Below are 21,921 nucleotides of genomic sequence, written 5' to 3' on the forward strand. Positions count from 1 at the left end.
TGTTGCTGGGACATGTTGGCCAGTGTGGGCAAGTTGGGCCGAAGGGCATGTTTCCACGCTGTATCACCCTATGACACTATATATCCAGCGACCTTCTCGAGTATGAAGAATAGTCTTTGGGGCCAAGGGAGAGGGGGTGTTATTTGATAGAAAGATACAGCGTGGAGACAGGCCCTTCGGCCCACCGAGTCCACACTGACCCATTCACACTAGTTCTATGTCATCCTACTAGGGGCAATTTACAGAGGGGCCAATTAACCCACTGGGTGTGGGACGAAACCGGAGCACCCGGAGGAAACCCTTGCGATTATAGACAATAGACAATAGGTGCAGGAGGAGGCCATTCGGCCCTTCGAGCCAGCACCGCTCGTTAGAGGAAAACGTGCCAACTCCACACAGACAGCATCTGAGGTCGGGATTGAACCCAGGTTCTTTTGGAGTGTTTGAAATGGAGGAGGAGAGAGGTATACTCAGCTGGAAAGAAACTCGGCTCCAACTTGCAGAGAAATGGCAATAAATCTGCACTGAGACACTGACAATTCCCACTGTAAGTGACACGAGACGCTGGACTTCGTAGTGCATGGGGTAGCTCTACATTTGATGGCTGATCTTTGCTGGGCATTCTCCAGCTGTGGTCCAAGACAGGACTCAGTATGAATCCAGTCACTGAGTGTGATCCTGTCGCAAATTAGCTTTTTAGTTTAGTTTAGCGAAACGGCGCGGAAACAGGTCCTTCGGCCCACTGAGTCCGCACCGACCAGCGATCCCTGCACACTAACACCATCCTGCACACACCCGGGACAATTTTTACATTTACACCAAGCCCATTAACCTACAAACCTGAAGATAGACACAAAAAGCTGGAGTAACTCAACAGGGGCAGGCAGCATCACTGGAGAGAAGGAATGGGTGGCGTTTCGGGTCGAGACCCGTCTGAAGAAACCTCTGTGTAAAAATGTACCCTGTACATCCCTTTTAAATGTTCCCTCTCTCACCTGCAAACCTATGCCCTCTGATCTTTGAAATGTCCCACCTGGGAAAAATGTTCTGACTGTCTACCCTGATTATGCCTCTCGTGGTTTTATAAAGTTCTATCAGGTCTCCTATGCTGCAGAGAAAAGAACCTAAATTAACCCAAACTCTCCTGACAGCTGATCTCGTCTAATCCAGGCAGCATCCTGACACGATGTTATCCATAAATAGATGAGTTACCAAGTGGTTCATGTGGATGCCATTATCCTGGAATCCTTTGCAAAATGTTCACGTGTTATCATAGTCGCACAGCATGGAAACAGGCCCTTCAGCCTAACTTGCCCATGCTAACCAACATGCCCCATCTACACTAGTCCCACATCCCTCTAAACCTATCCCCACCTATGTATACCTGTCTAAATGTTTCTTAAAACTTGCGATAGTACCTGCCCCAACTACCCACTCCGGCAGCTCGTTCCATACGGTAACAGTTTGGTTTTAGTTTATTGTCACGTGTACCGAGGCACAGTGAAAAGCTCCTGTTCCGTGCTATCTTTCTATTGAGGGCGTGCAGCGTAGGTTTACTAGGTTAATTCCCGGAATGGCGGGACTGTCATATGTTGAAAGACTGGAGCGACTAGGCTTGTATACACTGGAATTTAGAAGGATGAGAGGAGATCTTATCAAAACGTATAAGATTATTAAGGGGTTGGACACGTTAGAGGCAGGAAACATGTTCCCAACGTTGGGGGAGTCCAGAACAAGGGGCCACAGTTTAATAATAAGGGGTAGGCCATTTAGAACGGAGATGAGGAAAAACCTTTTCAGTCAGAGAGTTGTGAATCTGTGGAATTCTCTGCCTCAGAAGGCAGTGGAGGCCAATTCTCTGAATGCATTCAAGAGAGAGCTAGATAGAGCTCTTAAGGATAGCGGAGTCAGGGGGTATGGGGAGAAGGCAGGAACGGGGTACTGATTGAGAATGATCAGCCATGATCACATTGAATGGTGGTGCTGGCTCGAAGGGCCGAATGGCCTCCTCCTGCACCTATTGTATATTGTCAATACATGAAAGACAATACACTCACCACCCTTTGTGTGAAAAAGTTACTCCCTAGGTTCCTATTAAATCTTTCCCCCTCACCTTAAACCTGTTTCCTCTGGTTCTTGATTTCCCTCCTCAGGGCAAGAGACTCTGCGCATTTACCTGATCTATTCTTCTCATGATTTTGTACATGGGATTGTACACCTGACTTTAAGATTACTCCTCATCCTCTTGAGCTCCAAGGAATAGAGTCCTAGTCTGCTCAACCTCTTCCTATAGCTCAGGCCCACAAGTCCTGGCACCATTCTCGGAAATCTCTGCACCCTTTTCAGCTTGACAACGTCTTTCAATAGACAATAGGTGCAGGAGGAGGCCATTCAGCCCTTCGAGCCAGCACCGCCATTCAATGTGATCATGGCTGATCATTCTCAATCAGTACCCCGTTCCTGCCTTCTCCCCATACCCCCTGACTCCGCTATCCTTAAGAGCTCTATCTAGCTCTCTCTTGAATGCACACAAGCCTAGTCGCTCCAGTCTTTCAACATAACATGGCGACCAGAACTGAACACCATACTCGAAATGCGGCCTCACCAATGTCTTATATAACTGCAACATGACCAACGTCATACTCAAATGTTGCCAACATTGTATACAAACATCAATATATTAAATATTGACATTTAATTTTATGACTTTCTTGGGGCAATTGAGCAGGAGACATGGTTGACGTGATATTTTTTATCATGCCTATTTAATGATATTTAATCTTGCTGCAAATGGAATAATGCAACATTTAAATTGGGTTTTGTAGTATCATCAATTACCAAATAAGACGGTTTTGTTTTATTGTGAGTTAAATGTCATCATTTAAAACAAAAGAACATGAAGAATAGTGAAATTTAAGAATTTAATATTTATTCTGTGTAACGTTTCCAAAGCTCAGGCACAATTGCGAGCATCAGATAAATGTCAGGATCAACAATATCATCGTCAACTTCAACCATTTACAACTGAAGTTGTGCACAATGTTATGATGCTTTTGCAATGTACAAGCTGTAAAAGGTACCAGTTCAATCAAACCAAAGATAAATCAGGATTCGATCCGAAACGATACGATAGAACTATATTTATCCCAGGAGGGAAATTAAGTTGCCAACAGTCATAAAAAAAACAAAAAATACATGAAACATGAAAATATTTTGGGGATGTGCAAAGATTGAGGAGGTGAGCTAGGTAGTATAAGAAAATAACTGCAGATGCTGGTACAAATCAAAGGTATTTATTCACGAAATGCTGGAGTAACTCAGCAGGTCAGGCAGCATCTCAGGAGAGAAGAAATGGGTGACGTTTCGGGTCGAGACCCTTCTTCAGACCCTTTGGCCCACCGGGTCTGTGCCGACCAGCGATCCCAAGAGTCAAGAGTCAAGAGTGTCTTATTGTCATATGTCCCAGATAGAACAGTGAAATTCTTGCTTGCAGCAACATAACAGCACATTAACACTATCCTACACACACTAGGGACGTCTGTCTTTGTATTTTTATGTTGTTTTTTTGTCTTGATTGTAGTGTAAATGTGATGTAGTTTTTTGGGGTTGTGTACTATGGGGGGGGGGGGGGGGGGGGGTGGCGGGGACTGTAAATGTAAAACTGTCTCTTCCGAGCGGAGACGCGACCTTTTGTTCTGGGTGGTGTCTCCGTTCCCACTGCGGCCTAGCACCGGCCATGCACCTGGAGCTGGCGGCCTCCACCTGGGACTCGCCTGTGGAGGCTCCGGCCGCAGGGACGTCGGAAGCTCGCAGCCCCTGCCCTGGGTGGGGGCCGACATCGGGAGCTCCGGCAGCGGCGGCGTCTTCGCCCGCCCCGAGCCGCGGGGCTTGGGTCGGCCCGCTGCGGACTTTTCACCGTCCGGCGCGGGTTGGAACGTGGCAACTTCAACAGCCTGACCGCGGGAGAAGACGGCAAAGGAAGAGAAAAGACATTGTGGCCTTCCATCCCAGTGAGGAGGTGACTGGAGGAGACTCACTGTGATGGATGTTTCTTTTTGTTTGATTGTGTGTGTTATTGCTTATTTTTATTGCTCTTGTTGTTGGACTGTGGGGAACCTTTCATTTCACTGCACATTTATGTGTATGTGACAAATAAACTTGACTTGACTTGACTTACAATTTTGCCAAAGCCAATTAGCTTACAAACCTGCACGTCTTTGGAGTGTGGGAGGAAACCGGAGCTCCTGGAGAAAACCCACGCAGGTGACGGGGAGAAGGTACAAACTCCATACAGACAGCACCCGTAGTCGGGATCGAACCCAGGTCTGTGGCGCGGTAAGGCAGCAACTCTCCTGTTGTGCCACCCTCATGTTTAATGTTTAACAGTTTATTGCATGGCCTGATCCTCATGCAAATCAACCAGGCAGAACCACTGGGTCCAATTACAAGTCTCTTAAAATGTAGTGACCTCTTATCCACACCGAGCTGTAATTAGAGTCAACACAACTGTCCTGATTGTTGCTCAGAGTGTCTAATAGCAGAGAATTGTCAAAGGCTGTCCAGCGAACACAGTGGATAATTGCTGTAATGGTTTTGAAGTATGAAATATTATATTAAGTGCAGTAGATTAAATTATTAGCAAGGGGATGGTTGATTTTTTTTGCAATTAATTGTAAAGTGCCATCTATAGTATCCTCCAACCTTTGAAGTTTCCCATTGGTTTCAGAATGGGACGCATTTAACTGCATCATTTTTCAAAATGTCCACCGTTTATTAATAACTAGACAAAGTGGACCCGTTGGGCCCAAACCTCTCCTGCATTGGTGCAGCACCCTCTCCTCCCCCCCCTCCCCTCTCTCTCCTCAACCCCCCCTCCCCTCTCCCTTCTCCCCCACTTCCCACTTCCCCCTTCCCCCCCCCTCCTTCCTCCCTCCTCCCCTCCCCTCCCCTCCTTTTAAACTTTAAAATGTGAATAACCTTAAATATATAACACCGATTTCAATGAAACTACTTGCATTATCACTAAAGTGACAATGGCGAGTAAAGGTGGGCCTAAAATTGTCGCGCTATCGTGTACCGTTATGGCTGAAGTTCAGTCACAAACAAGATAACAAACGAGAGTTTTAGTATATAGATGAGTGTGAGGCACTGGTTTAGTTGAGTTTAATGTAGAGGTACAGCGTGTTTTATGCAGTAGTTTTAACCTACACACTAGGAACAATTTACAGAAGCCAATTAACCTACAAATTCACATGTCTTTGGGATGTGGGATGAAACTCGATGGACCGAATGGCTTAATTCTACTCCTATAACTTGTAACTATGAATTTGTGAAACCGGAGCACGGGTTTCATAGGGACCATAGGGATGTGATGCTCTAAAAGGCACTGGTCAGGCCGCATTTGGAATATCCGAGGAAGGATGTGCTGGCTCTGGAGAGGGTTCAGAGGAGGTACGAGGGGTATAGAAACATAGAAACATAGAAAATAGGTGCCGGAGTAGGCCATTCGGCCCTTCGAGCCTGCACCGCCATTCAATATGATCATGGCTGATCATCCAACTCAGTATCCCGTACCTGCCTTCTCTCCATACCCCCTGATCCCTTTAGCCACAAGGGCCACATCTAACTCCCTCTTAAATTTAGCCAATGAACTGGCCTCAACTACCTTCTGTGGCAGAGAATTCCACAGATTCACCACTCTCTGTGTGAAAAAAAACGTTCTCATCTCGGTCCTAAAAGACTTCCCCTTTATCCTTAAACTGTGACCCCTTGTTCTGGACTTCCCCAAAATCGGGAACAATCTTCCTGCATCTAGCCTGTCCAACCCCTTAAGGATTTTGTAAGTTTCTATAAGATCCACCCTCAATCTTCTAAATTCCAGCGAGTACAAGCTGAGTCTATCCAATCTTTCTTCATATGAAAGTCCTGCCATCCTAGGAATCAACCTGGTGAACCTTCTCTGTACTCCCTCTATGGCAAGAATGTCTTTCCTCAGATTAGGAGTCCAAAACTGTACGCAATACTCCAGGTGTGGTCTCACCAATGCCCTGTACAACTGCAGCAGAACCTCCCTGCTCCTATATTCAAATCCCCTCGCTATGAATGCCAACATACCATTCGCTTTGTTCACTGCCTGCTGCACCTGCATGCCTACTTTCAATGACTATCAATAGGGTAGACAGTTAGAACCTAATTCCTAGGGAGAAAATGTCAATGACTAGAGGACATAGCTTTAAGTTGCAGAAACATATAGAAACGAAGAACTGCAGATGCTGGCTGTGTAAGAAAATAACTGCATGTGCTGGTACAAATCGAAGGTTTTCATTTCACAAAATGCTGGAGTAACTCAGCAGGTCAGGCAGCATCTCAGGAGAGAAGGAATGGGTGATGTCTCGGGTCGAGACCCTTCTTCAGACTGATGTCAGGGGGGCGGGACAAAGGAAGGATATAGGTGGAGACAGGAAGATAGAGGGAGAACTGGGAAGGGGGAGGGGAAGAGAGGGACAGAGGAACTATCTAAAGTTGGAGAAGTCAATGTTCATACCGCTGGGCTGCAAGCTGCCCAGGCGAAATATGAGGTGCTGTTCCTCCAATTTCCAGTGGGCCTCACTATGGCACTGGAGGAGGCCCATGACAGAAAGGTCAGACTGGGAGTGGGAGGGAGATCAGGTTGGTTAAGGCGGATTGAGCGAAGGTGGTTAATGCACAAACGGACAATGTGTTCTGGAGTAACTCAGCAGATCAAGCAGCATCTCTGGAGAACAGAGATAGGTGACATTTCAGATTGGGGCCGTTCTTCAGGCTGATTGTGGTGGGGGGGGGGGGGGGAGGGGGAGAAAGCTAGGTGGGGTCAGAACAAAGGCTGACCAGTGAAGAGGGAAAAATATATATTAAAGCAAATAAATAAATAATGCAGGGGATGTTGTTTGTAGGTTAGTTACCTAAAATTAGAGAATTCAATGTTCATACCAAATTTGCTGGAGTAACTCAACGGGTCAGGCAGCATCTCTGGAGAAACAGGATGGGTGAGAGGAGGCTATTTAGTCCATTACCTCCATGCCTGCTCTTGAAAATAGCTATTCACTTTTAAGAATTAAATAAGCCAAATAGTTTTAAATGTCGCAGAGTACCAATTTAAACCAGTTCATAGCTGCATGGTTTAAAGGCTCACAAATATTTAATGCACGACAGCCTTCTGTGTGAAACAAGAGATTCCCACGTTTTTGCATCATTGTCCTGGTCCCATTCAGGTCACTAAAATGCCTTCTGTAATTTTCGTTCACAACACTGAGTAAAAAGGAGAGAGAAAGCGATTGTTCCCCTTTCTTCAAACATCATTAAGTTTCTTTGGACCAAGTAATTAAAAGAATTAAAAATTTAGTTTGGAGATGCAGTGCGGAAACAGGCCCTTCGGCCCACCGGGTCCGCGCCGACCAGCAATCCCCGCACATTAACACTATCCGACACCCACTAGGGACAATTTTCACATTTACCAAGCCAATTAATCTACAAACCTGCACGTCCTTGGAGTGTGGGAGGAAATCGAAGATCTCGGAGAAAATCCACGCAGGTCACGGGGAGAACGTACAAACTCCGTACAGACTGCACCTGTAGTCGGGATCGAACCCGGGTCTCCGGCGCTGTGAGGCGGCAACTCTACCGCTGCGCCACCGTGCCGCCCATTATACCTCATAGTTCTATTATACAAATCAGAACCGAAGAAATCGAATGTTATTAACAAAATTTTCAACCCTCTGGTGAAAGAGGAATGAACAAAAGGTGGAATTTGCAGACTGTGAGTCGAAGCAATGTTTTTAAACAGATATTGTCGGTAAAGTTGAGTTATAAAGCACGGAAACAGGCCCTTCGGTTCAATCTGAACCATCCTACCACAATTAGAGAGCAGTCCTGAGCCACTATCTACGTCACTGGAGACCCTCGGACTATCTTTGATTGGACTTTACCTTACACTAAACAATATTCACGTTATTCCCTTCATTATTTACCTATACACTGTGGACGGCTCGATTGTAATCATGTGTTGTCTTTCCGCTGACTGGTTAGCACGCAACAAAAGCTTGTCACTGTACCTCGGTACACGTGACAATAAACTACACTCAAATCTGTCCATGCTGTCCAAGATGCCCCATCTAAGCTAGACCCATTTGCCCGCGTTTGGCCCATATCCCTCCAAACCTTAGACAGACACAAAAAGCCGGCAGTAACTCAGCGGGACAGGCAGCATCTCTGGAGAGAAGGAATGGGAGACGTTTCGGGTCGAGACCCAAAGAAGGATAGGTGGATCAAAAAGAAGGATAGGTGGACCCAAAGGGTCTCGACCTGAAACGTCTCCCATTCCTTCTCTCCAGAGATGCTGCTTGTCCTGCTGAGTTACTCCAGCCTTTTGTGACTGTGAAATCCCTCCAAACCTTTCCCGCCCTCGTATCTGTTACAATGTCTTTGAAGTATTGTTACAGTATCTGTCGCTACTACCTCCTCTGGCAGCTCGCTCCACATACCCACCACCTTCGGAGTGAGAAGGTTACCGCTCAGCTTGTTATTAAATCTTTCCCTTCTCACCTTGTACGGATGTCCTCTGGTTCTTGGTTCCCCTGCTCTTGATAAAAGACTCTGAGCGTTCACCCTATCTATTACCTCACGGTCTGATACACCTCTACGATATCAAATATTAACTCAGTTCTTTGGAAAGGACAACATCTTTTCCTTATTTATTTCCGTGTCTGTCAAATTGAATTTTATATTTTTTATATCTTATCGCAGTAAGTGGGGATGTAACATTTACCCTTGATCCACAAGGGCTTCACGATGGCGCAGCGGTAGAGTTGCTGCCTGACCGCACCAGCGACCTGGGTCCAATCCTGACAGGGAGTTTGTACGTTCTCCCTGTGACCACGTGGGTTTTCTCCAGTTAGACAATAGACAATAGGTGCAGAAGGAGGCCATTCGGCCCTTCGAGCCAGCACCGCCATTCAATGTGATCAAGGCTGATCATTCTCAATCAGTACCCCGTTCCTGCCTTCTCCCCGTACCCCCTTGAATCCGCTATCCTTAAGAGCTCTATCTAGCTCTCTCTTGAATGCATTCAGAGAATTGGCCTCCACTGCCTTCTGAGGCAGAGAATTCCACAGATTCACAACTCTCTGACTGTAAAGGTTTTTCCTCATAGTTCTAAATGGCCTACCCCTTATTCTTAAACTGTGGCCCCTTGTACTGGACTCCCCCAACATTGGGAACATGTTTCCTGCCTCTAACGTGTCCAACCCCTTAATAATCTTATACGTTTTGATAAGATCTCCTCTCATCCTTCTAAATTCCAGTGTATACAAGCCTAGTCGCTCCAGTCTTTCAACATATGACAGTCCCGCCATTCCGGGAATTAACCTAGTAAACCTACGCTGCACGCCCTCAATAGCAAGAATATCCTTCCTCAAATTTGGAGACCAAAACTGCACACAGTACTCCAGGTGCGGTCTCACTAGGGCCCTGTACAACTGCAGAAGGACCTCTTTGCTCCAATACTCAACTCCTCTTGTTATGAAGGCCAGTTATGTTCTTCTTGTTATGAAGAACAGTTGCTCCTGTTCCCACCCATACTCCAGACATGCAGGGTTTGTAGGTTAATTGTAAATTGGCCTCAGTGTGTGTAGTAAAGTACAGGGTGATCTCTGATCTGCACGTACTTGGTGGGTCGAAGGGCCTGTTTCCGTGCTGTATCTCTACAGACTAAGGAATGTATGTGTCTGCCATTAATTGAGATAGTTGCTAACAATGCCCATTAATTGCCTTTGTTCTTGATTCTGGATTCACCGCATAATGTTTCCCCAATGCTGCGCTAACAGAATCAGGTCACAACTAACGTCGTGAGCTCCCACTTCCCTGGCATCTGGTCTGGGATTAGCAACTGGAACTAATTAGTGTGGCCCATTGCCAGACCCCCACAGCTCCTTTTTATTAGTATTGCTCGTTAAATTACTTCCTTCTGCATACCAGGACGTTTTTTTTAGAAATTTATGGCGGTCACGGTGGTGCAGCGGTAGAGTTGCTGCCTTACAGCGCTTGCAGCGCTGGAGACCCGGGTTCGATCCCGACCACGGGTGCCGTCTGTACGGTGTTTGTACGTTCTCCCCGTGACCTGCATGGGTTTTCTCCGTGATCTTCGGTTTCCTCCCACACTCCAAAGACATGCAGGTTGTTGGTTAATTGGCTTCGATTGTAAATTGCAGAGATTATAAATTGTCTCTGGTATGTAGGATAGTGTTGGTGTACGGGATCGCTATCTAGCAGGGACTCGGTGGGCTGAAGGGCCTGTTTCCGCGCTGTAACTAAACTAAACTATAACTGAATACAGTGAGGAAACAGGACCTTCAGCCCACTGAGTCCGCACTGACCACCGATCATCCTACACACTAAAAACAATTTGCAGAGGGCCAATCATCTTGCACGTCTTTGGGATGTGGGATGAAATTGGAGCACCCGGAGAAAACCTATGCGGTCATAGGGAGAACGTACAAACTCCGCACAGACAGCAGCCGAGGACAGGATCGAACCCGGGTCTGTGGCGGTGTTAGGCAGCTGCTCGGGTTATCAATTGTTATTGCAAATAGTTTTGCAAACTAAATGATTCCTTTCAGTTCCCTCACTATTTAATGTCTTGGTATTTGGAGGTTTATCTCAATCACCTCTTCATGGTAAACATTTCTACCACCATCCATATTTACTTAGCAGCACAGAAAGAGGCTATTTGGCCCGTTTGAGTCCATGCCGATTCACAGAACAATCCCATTCACCCATACCTCTTCCCCAAATCCCCTCTGTCCCCTGACTAAGGGTGCTGTCTGTGTGGAGTTTGTACGTTCTCCCGGTGGCCACGTGGGTTTTCTCCGGGTGCTCCCTCTATATCCCTCCCTCTGGCTTTACATTTCACGCCTATTCTCTCTTTCTCCGACACCCTTTTCATCTCTAGCCTCTGCCACTCATTCTACCCATCTTCCAATCTGATTCCACCTATCACTTGTAATCAGTCTGAAGAAGGTTCTCAACCCGAAACGTCACCCATTCCTTCTCTCCAGAGATGCTGCCTGTCCCGCTGAGTTACTCCAGCATTTTGTGTCTATCCACATGTCACTTGCTAGTCTTGCTTTGGCCCTATCCGGACTTGATTGTGTTTCCAGTATTGATCTTAATAAAATAATTTAATTCATCTTTTCATGTTCCCTGCTTTCCTACCCTCATTTCATCCATTAATTCTCCTCATACTTCCTATATTCTGCTTAGTTCCCCTATTCAGTGTAGTTTATTGTCACGTGTACCGAGGTACAGTGAAAAGCTTCTGCTGAGTGCTAGCCAGTCAATGGAAAGACAATTACAATCGAGCCATTTACAGTGTACAGATACATGATAAAGGGAATAACGTTTAGTGCAAGGGGAAGTCTGAGGGTCACCAATGAGGTAGATAGTAGTTCAGGACTGCTCTCTGGTTGTGGTAGGATGGTTCAGTTGCCTGATAACAGCTGGGAAGAAACTGTCCCTGAATCTGGAGGTGTGCGTTTTTAAGCTTCTATACTTTAAGACAGGCATGTATAATGAACTGTTTTTTTTTCTTCTGTTTTATCACTGAAAATGACTTTAATAAAGAATTAATTTGAAACATTTTGCCCTCATTAAGGAAGCTGAATGCATTGAGATTAAGTATAACAAACCTCATTAATGGATTGATTGATATATAATGCATTATAGCGTAAAACAATTACGATTAAGCTGTATAATCCTTTGCATTTCTAAACTGGAACCTCCTGATGTTTCTGGACTTAGTTATTTTTCTTCTGACATCTTTTGTGATAGAGTTCTACGTGTGACAGTCCTCTGGAACTAGATGTCATTTTTCTTACACTAAAACAGATAATGGTGGAAATACTGAACACGCTATTGCCTCTATGCAGTTATAGGAGCGCATAGTTCCCTTAAAATGGTGTCACAGTTAGATAAGGTGGTGAAGAAGCCTTGGGCACTCTGGCCTTCATGTGTCAGGGAATTGAGTATCGAAGATAGGACCTTATGTTAGAAAATGTCGAAAGTGCTGGAAGACTTTAACGGGCTGGGCAGCAACTTTGGCGCAGCTGGTAGACGTAGGGTCGGTCCCAACCACAGGTGCTGTTCGTGTGACCACGTGGGTTTTCTCCGGGTGCTCCGGTTTCCTCCCACATCCCGAAGACGTGCAAGTTTTTTTAGGTTAATTGGCCCCCTGTTAATTGCCCCTAATGCGTAGGGAGTGGATACGAAAGTGGGATAATGTAGAACTACTGTGAATAGGTATTTATTCACAAAATGCTGGAGTAACTCAGCAGGTCAGGCAGCATCTCTGGAGAGAAGGAATTGGTGACGATTCAGGTTGAGACCCTGCTTCAGACTGAAAGTCACGGCAAAGGGGAACGAGAGAGGTAGACGACGATGTGATATAGAACAAATGAATGAAAGATAGGCAACAAAGTAACGATGGTAAAGGAAACAGGTCAATAGACAATAGATAATAGACATTAGGTGCAGGAGTAGGCCATTCAGCCCTTCGAGCCAGCACCGCCATTCAATGCGATCATGTCTGATCACTCTCAATCAGTACCCCGTTCCTGCCTTCTCCCCATACCCCCTCACTCCGCTATCCTTAAGAGCTCTATCCAGCTCTCTCTTGAAAGCATCCAACGAACTGGCCTCCACTGCCTTCTGAGGCAGAGAATTCCACACCTTCACCACTCTCTGACTGAAAAAGTTCTTCCTCATCTCCGTTCTAAATGGCCTACCCCTTATTCTTAAACTGTGGCCCCTTGTTCTGGACTCCCCCAACATTGGGAACATGTTTCCTGCCTCTAATGTGTCCAATCCCCTAATTATCTTATATGTTTCAATAAGATCCCCCCTCATCCTTCTAAATTCCAGTGTGTACAAGCCTAATTGCTCCAGCCTTTCCACATACGACAGTCCCGCCATTCCGGGAATTAACCTAGTGATTGTTAGCTGTTTGCTAGGTGAGAACAAAAAGCTGGTGTGACTTGGGTGGGGGAGGGATGGAGAGAGAGGGAATGCAGGGGTTACTTGAAGTTAGAGAAATCAATATCATACCCCTAGGTTTGCAGCTGCCCAAGCAAAATATGAGATGCTGTTCCTCCAATTTGCGTTACATAAGATTATAAATGATAGGAGCAGAATTAGACAAATCGGCCCATCAAGTCTACTCTGCCATTCAATCATGTCTGATCCAACTCTCCAGCATTTTGTGCCTATCTTCGGTTTAAACCAGTATCTGCAGTTCCTTCCTACACACAAGCTTTCAATCAATCTGAACAAGGATGTGGTGAAGCACTGTGTAATCTCAAATCATATTCTTCTAGTTGCACGAGCAACAACCTTTGCATTTATGTGAAATCATATTAATAAGGACCCAAGGGCATATTAACTCGGTACGACCATTAAAACACCTCATTGTGAAATGAAAAAAAAAAACAGTGCACTGTCTATTTTTACTGATTTGGAAGAAATCGTAGTTATTTTAAGATGGATAGTTCTTGACAATTGAGTTACTAGTTATCGACACCATGCATGACAAAACTCAATTATTGCAAATTCTAATTTAAACATCTCATTAATATTTTCATTTAGTTCTGGATGATATTCCACGTTGGTTAATTGAGGCCGTAACCCTGCCCAACAGAGTCCTACAGAATTTCCATTTACCCACAGGATGGTAACGTTTTGAAAAAAAAATCCCCAGTTTATACATTGCAAAGGCAAAACCAACAGCAGCATCACCGTGACATTATAAAACGAAGAATAAACTAAATTAAATTAACTAAATTTAATTAAACTAAACTGAAAAAGGATGGTGAATCTGTGGAATTGAGGGGGGACCTCATTGAAACGTACAGAATAGTGAAAGGCTTGGGTAGGGTGGATGTGGAGAGGATGTTTCCACTAGTGGGAGAGTCCAGGACCAGAGGTCACAGCCTCAGAATTAAAGGATGTTCCTTTAGGAGGTTGAGGAGGAATTTCTTTAGTCAGAGGGTGGTGAATCTGTGGAATTCATTGCCACAGAAGGCTGTGGAGGCCAAGTCAATAGATAATCTTAAGGCAGAGATAGATAGATTCTTGATTAGCAAGGGGGGCAGGGATTAAGGGGAGAAGGCAGGGGAATGGGGTTAAGAGGGAGAGATAGATCAGCCATGATTGAATGGTGGAGTAGACTTGAAGGTTGTCCTGTAACTATTGAAGTTCGTACGTCTTGAGCAAGTAGGTCTGACACAAGGTGACACCAGTAAATCGATCTTTACGTAAATCTATCTGTATATCTCACAGTGCCATATTGTTTATATGTAATTTTAAGACAATATCCTTTTCTAATATTAAACTTGCGACGTTACTAGGTCGCATGCCAGAGACAACGAGGACTTGAAAGTTACCTGATCCTCCCCGATAGGGAAATGTGGATAGAGTTTCATGCACATTGGAACTGGAAACGTGAAGAAAGGATTCCATTAACGAAACAGCGACGATAAAAGGTTATTGTAAAATATTTCTCAATCTATTTATCTGCCATTTATAGATCTCATGAACATCTAAGATGTGCCTTGAAAGAATGACTATGACTTGGAAAGAAATAATATAACTTTGCACCTCAGAAGCTTCAGAAGACAAGGACAATTTAGTTAAGTTTAGAGATACAGCTTGGAAATAGGCCCTTCGGCCCACTGAGTCCGCACTGACCAGTGATCACCACACTAGTTCTATCCCACACACTAGGGACAATTCATAGAAGCCGATTAACCTACAAACCTGCACGTCTTTGGAGTGTGAGAGGAAACCAGAGCACCCGGAGAAAACCCACATGGTCACCGGGAGAACGTACAAACTCCATACAGTCCGTAGTGAGGATCGAACCCGGGTCTCTGGCGCTGCGAGGCAGCAGCAACTCTACCACTGTACCACTGTGCCGCTCAAAATATAGCATTGGACATAGAGCATGATGATACAAAGATAGACTTTGTGTGATGTTCCCACAATTCCAACTCGAAGATAACATCATTACAGATTAAAAAATCGGAGATTCAGCTTGTGGTGGGATCCATTCAGATAGACACATAATGCTGGGGCAACTCAGCGGGACAGGCAGCTTCTCTGGGGAGAAGGAATGGGTGACGTTTCGGCTCGACACCCTTCTTTGGACCCGTTCTTTCTCTCCGGAGATGCTGCCTGCCCCGCTGAGTTACTCCAGCACTTTGTGTCTACCTTCGGTGTAAACCAGCATCTGCAGTTCCTTCCTACACGTGGGGTGCATCCACTCTTTCTCTCATTTTCCCTGACTGTAGCACGAATAAAAGTTTAATGAAGCCATAATTAGAATTTGACCAACAAAAGTGCAGTGTTGCTTTTTCTTTCTCCTGAACCTGCCACGTTAACTTGTACTCATTATACTCTGCTTCAGAATTAGTGCTTGTGGCTGTAACGATCCCTTGTATAACTTTCCACTGCTCCAGCTATTTTAATTTCTACAGCCCAATCTTCAAAGTCATTTAAATAATTATGTACATTTCAATTTTATTTTTCGTCAAGATTATGTAAAAAGGTCTAAATGATACAATCTGCTGCAAATGGTGTGTGCCAAGTTCATCAGGACCCAAACTTCCACAACACTTAAAGAAAGTTTATTTTAATTCCAGGATGTCAGGTTTACTGGAGTGGAGACCAGTGACTAGTTATAGACAATAGGTGCAGGAGGAGGCCATTCGGCCCTTCAAGCCAGCACCGCCATTCAATGTGATCGTGGCTGATCATCCCTGACTCCGCTATCCTTAAGAGCTCTATCTAGTTCTCTCTTAAATGCATTCAGAGAATTGGCCTCCACTGCCTTCTGAGGCAGAGAATTCCACAGATTCACAACTATCTGACTGAAAAAGTTTTTCCTCATCTCAGTTCTAAATGGCCTACCCCTTATTCTTAAACTGTGGCCCCTTGTTCTGGACTCCCCCAACATTGGGAACATGTTTCCTGCCTCTAACTTGTCCAACCCCTTAATAATCTTATACGTTTCGATAAGATCCCCTCTCATCCTTCTAAATTCCAGTGTATACAAGCCTAGTCGCTCCAATCTTTCAACATATGATAGTCCCGCCATTCCGGGAATTAACCTAGTAAACCTATGCTGCACGCCCTCAATAGCAAGAATATCCTTCCTCAAATTTGGAGACCAAAACTGCACACAGTACTCCAGGTGCGGTCTCATTAGGGCCCTGTACAACTGCAGAAGGACCTCTTTGCTCCTATACTCAACTCCTCTTGTTATGAAGGCCAACATTCCATTGGCTTTCTTCACTGCCTGCTGTACCTGCATGCTTCCTTTCAGTGACTGATGCACTAGGACACCCAGATATTTGTAGATATTCAAAGCTTGGTACGACAACTTGGAACGAAGAAGGGTCAGAACAACTTCTGACCCTTCTTCAGACCTTTAGATCAGGATCAGATCCAAGATTTCTTTTCATTCAATGCCGTTATTGCAGTGGATGCTAGATTACTGCTAATTTTCTTGATCTCCGCCAATTATATTTAATTCCAGAGTTGAGTTTTGAAAATCAATTGAATTGCAAGGGGGGGCGGCAAGATGGCGCAGAGGGTAGAGTTGCTGCCTTACAGCACCAGAGTCTTTACCCGGGGCTGTTGAAGAAGCAAACTTTAGTTGGACCAGTGATTCAGTGGCAACACACTTACTACCCTATATCAGAAGGCCTGAGAAATCTGAGCACACAATCCCGACGGGCGGCACGGTGGGGCAGCGGTAGAGTTGCTGCCTTACAGCGCTTGCAGCGCCAGGGACCCGTGTTCGATCCCGACTACGGGTGCTGTCTGTACGGAGTTTGTACATTCTCCCCGTGACCTACGTGGGGTTTCTCCGGGTGCTCCGGTTCCCTCCCACACTCCAAAGACCTACTGGTTTGTAGGTTAATTGGCTCCTGTAAAATTGTAAATTGTCCCTCGTGTGCGTAGGATAGTGCTCGTGTACGGCGATCGCTGGTCGGTGCGGACTTAGTGAGAAGAATTTGTTTTGCCTTCCATCACAGTGAAGGGGTGTCTGGAGGAGTCTGTGTGGCAAATGATTTTCGTTCAATTCATTTTGAATGACAATAAAGGTCATTCAGATTCAGATTGAAAGGGCCAAAGGGCCTGTTTCCACGCTGTATCTCTAAACTCAACTAAACTAAACTAAAAAGAAATTGGTATTTAGATTCCAAGATTGCTTACAGATAATTTCAGCTCACTTTCCCTCAATGAACCATTCACGGATTGTTATTTTAGGATTAAATTTATAACACAGTGAGAACTTCCGACGCCATCATAGAGCTCAGAGGACCATCGGAACACAGCTACCAGTCTTGGAGGGCATCTACAACACACGATGCCTCAGAAAAGCCACCAGCATCCACAAAGACTCTTCACATCCCTGCAACAGTCTGTTCGAACTTCTTCCATCGGGCAGACGATACAAGGCCTTCTACGCCCGCACCTCCAGACTCAGGAACAGCTTCATCCCCAGGGCCATAGCTGCCATGAACCGGTCCTGCTGAGCCGGATGGTCATATCACACAGTGAACCGGCACAGATCTACTTGCACTTTATTCTGTCTTAAAACTGTTACAATCATGATGCTCCAGAGATGCTGCCTGTGCCGCTGAGTTACTCCAGCATTTTAATAGAAACATAGAAAACATAGAAAATAGGTGCAGGAGTAGGCCATTCGGCCCTTCGAGCCTGCACCGACATTCAATATGATCATGGCTGATCATCCAACTCAGTATCCCGTACCTGCCTTCTCTCCATACCCCCTGATCCCTTTAGCCACAAGGGCCACATCTAACTCCCTCTTAAATATAGCCAATGAACTGGCCTCAACTACCTTCTGCGTCAGAGAATTCCACAGACTCACCACTCTCTGTGTGAAGAAATGTTTTCTCATCTCGGTCCTAAAAGACTTCCCTCTTATCCTTAAGCTGTGACCCCTGGTTCTGGACTTCCCCAACATTGGGAACACTCTTCCCACATCTAGCATCCGCATTTGTGTCTATCTCCGGTTTAAACCAGCATCTGCAGTTCCTTCCTGGACAATGTAAGAGAACGCTTGGAAGATTCTTACTTCCCGGAAGAACAGGAAACATTTCGGCCCACTGAGTCCGCACCGACCAGCGATCCCCGTACACTAACACTAGCCTACACACACTAGGGACAATTTACATTTATACCAAGCCAATTAGCCTGCAAACCTGCACGTCTTTGGAGTGGATCTTTAATGCAACTTTGTGGGGAGTTGAGTAATGTCAATACTGCTTTAAAAAAAAAAGATCTTCCTCTATGTATTTTATAAGACATGCTGAAAATATTCCAAGCATTCTCTTACTTGTGTAGGAAGGAACTGCAGATGCTGGTTAAACTGAAGATAGACACAAAACAAAACAGGAATAACTCAGCGGGTCAGGCAGCATCTCTGGAGAAAAGGAATAGGTGACGTTTCAGACTGAATAGTGAAAGGCCTGGATAGAGTGGATGTAGAGAGGATTTGGGAGAGTCTAGGAGCAAAGGTCATAGACGCGGGATTAAAGGACGATGCTTTAGGAAGGAGATGAGGAGGAATTTCTTTATTCAGAGGGTGGTGAATCAGTGGAATTCTTTGCCACAGAAAGCTGTGGAGGCCGTCAATGGATATTTTTAAGGCAGAGATAGATTGATTCTCGATTAGTGCGGGTGTCAGGGGTTATGGGGAGAAGGCAGGAGAATGGGGTTAGGAGGGAGAGATAGATCAGCCACGATTGAATGGCGGAGTAGACTTGATGGGCCGAATGACCTAATTCTGCTCCTATCACTTATCACCTTATGAAACATTACCAATTCCCTTTCTCCGGAGATGCTGTCTTACCCGCTGAGTTACTCCAGCTTTTTGTGTCTATCTTCATTTCCTTACTTTGTTCGATGTTTAGCGGCCACAACAGTTTGTTTACGGGCAAATGGAAGTTGGAACTGGAGAAGATAATTCTGGTCGTCTGACAAAGTTGCATTTCCTTCACTGTTTACCTACCTTGAAGGTCAGTCATGAATGTCGCTCCTGCCATTATATAACGGACAATGATTATCATTTATATTGATGCTGTTATTTTGTGGTAATCAATTGTAAATTAGCATTTGATTAAACTGCAGTGATTACATTGGAGGTTTCGATGCCCTCCGATCACTGGGTTGAATGTGATAATTATGGATTGCATCTGAATGTTCTGGAAATTAGACTTTACTTTGGACTTTAGAGATACAGCGCGAGAACAGAACCTTCGCCCCACCGAGTCCGCGCCGACCAGCGATCACCCCTTACACTGGCATTACCCTACACAACAGGGGCAATTTATAAATTTACCAACGCAAATTCACCTACAAACCTGCACGTCTTTGGAGTGTGGGAGGAAATCAGAGCACCCGGAGAAAACCCACACGGTCAATAGACAATAGACAATAGACAATAGACAATAGACAATAGGTGCAGGAGTAGGCCATTCGGCCCTTCGAGCCAGCACCGCCATTCAATGTGATCATGGCTGATCATTCTCAATCAGTACCCCGTTCCTGCCTTCTCCCCATACCCCCTGACTCCGCTATCCTTAAGAGCTCAATCTAGCTCTCTCTTGAATGCATTCAGAGAATTGGCCTCCACTGCCCTCTGAGGCAGAGAATTCCAAAGATTTACAACTCTCTGACTGAAAAAGTTTTTCCTCATCTCCGTTCTAAATGCCCTACCCCTTATTCTTAGACTGTGGCCCCTGGTTCTGGACTCCCCCAACATTGGGAACATGTTTCCTGCCTCTAACGTGTCCAACCCCTTAATAATCTTATACGTTTTGATAAGATCCCCTCTCATCCTTCTAAAAGGATCTCATCCTCTCACACCTTTGGGATGTGGGAGGAAACCGGGGCACCAAGGAGAAAACCCACACAATCACGGGGAGAACGTACAAACTCCGTACGGACAGCACCCGTAGACAGGATCGAACCCATGTCTCTGGCGCTGTGAGGCAGCAACTCTACCGCTGCGCCACCGTGCTGCCCGAGTGCTGCCAGCATGATGACTATTTCTGGGGGTAGAGTTTCAGGAGCCTTTTCATCTCCAAGATATGGATCTTAATTTTGACAAATGCTTATTTTGATACAAGTCGTGGAATGAAATTAGCCTCTGTGCACCTACTTCAGTAGTGACTAACCAGATATGCCATCTGTAATCAAAGCATTATTAAAAATATATGTGACATTTTAGTTAAATCAAAAAAACAACCTGCTCTCTATAGTTGGTTACCTTCCATTTAATTTTTATTTTATAAATTTTAAAATCTATTAGCTTATAGCTCACACGGCAATTATCCATAAATTTCCCAACATTATCTAGCTCTCTCTTGAATGCATTCAGAGAATTGGCCTCCACTGCCTTCTGAGGCAGAGAATTCCAAAGATTTACAACTCTCTGACTGAAAAAGTTTTTCCTCATCTCCGTTCTAAATGGCCTACCCCTTATTCTTAAACTGTGGGCCCTGGTTCTGGACTCCCCCAACATTGGGAACATGTTTCCTGCCTCTAACGTGTCCAACCCCTTAATAATCGTATAGGTTTCGATAAGATCCCCTCTCGGTCACGGGGAGAACGTACAAAATCCGTAGAGACGGCACCCGTAGTCAGGATGGAACCCGGGTCTCTGGCGCTGTGAGGCAGTAACAAATCAGCAACATTTATTTGATGTTATGCCAGTTTAGGTTGAGCCTGCCATGGTATTGAGAAAAACAGGTATTTAGATTAGTTTACAAAATAAACTGGAGTCTTCGACTGTTAAGGTGAGAGTGATAAAGTTTAAAGGAAATCTGCAGGATGTTTTTTTTACACAGAAGGCGGCAAGTGGCTGGTGGTGGAGGCTGATACGATAGTGATATTCAACAGACTGGTGGATACGCAGGGAAAGCAGGGATATGGATTATGTGCCGACCAATTTGATTGGCTTAAATGTAAAACTGTCCCCAGTGTTAATGTGCAGGGATCGCTGGTTGGTGTGGACTCAGGGTGGGTGGAAGGGCCTGTTTCTGCGCTGTATCTCGACACTAAACTAAAAACTGCTGGAGGAATTCGGCTGGTCAGGCGGCACGTGATGTTTTGGATCGGGAACCTTCTTCAGACTGATCGGCGTAGTGGGGGGTGGGGGGGAGTGGGGAAGCGGTAGAGTTGCTGCCTTACAGCGAATGCAGCGCCGGAGAATCAGGTTCGATCCTGACTACGGGTGCTGTCTGTACGGAGTTTGTACGTTCTCCCTGTGACCTGCGTGGGTTTTCTCCGAGATCTTCGGTTTCCCCCCCACACTCCAAAGACGTACAGGTTTGTAGGTTAATTGGCTGGGCAAATGTAAAAATTGTCCCTAGTGTGTGTAGGATAGTGTTCGTGTGCGGGGATCGCTGGGCGGCACGGACCCGATGGGCCGAAAGGGCCTGTTTCTGCGCTGTATCTCTAAATCTAAAAAACATCAAAAAAAATCTAAAGCTGGAAAGGAAAGGTGGGGGCGGGTCAAAGCTTGGCAAGTGATAGCTGGATAATCAAGGAACTGAAGATGCTGGTTTGCAACAAAATAAAGACACAAAGTACTGGAGTAACTCAGCGGGTCAGGCAGCTTCTCAGGAGAATATGAATGGTGACGTTTTGGTTCGGGGACCAGTCTTCAGACTGATAGATGGATACTGGTGAGGGATATTTGATTTGGGGATGGTTGGAATATGCTGCAGTAAATACCTGTGAAATTGGTGCTTTGTTTTAGGCAGCACAGCATTTAATTCAAAAGCAAAACTTGAAATG

Source organism: Rhinoraja longicauda, chromosome 14 (genome assembly GCF_053455715.1).
Source record: "Rhinoraja longicauda isolate Sanriku21f chromosome 14, sRhiLon1.1, whole genome shotgun sequence".
NCBI lineage: Eukaryota > Metazoa > Chordata > Chondrichthyes > Rajiformes > Arhynchobatidae > Rhinoraja > Rhinoraja longicauda.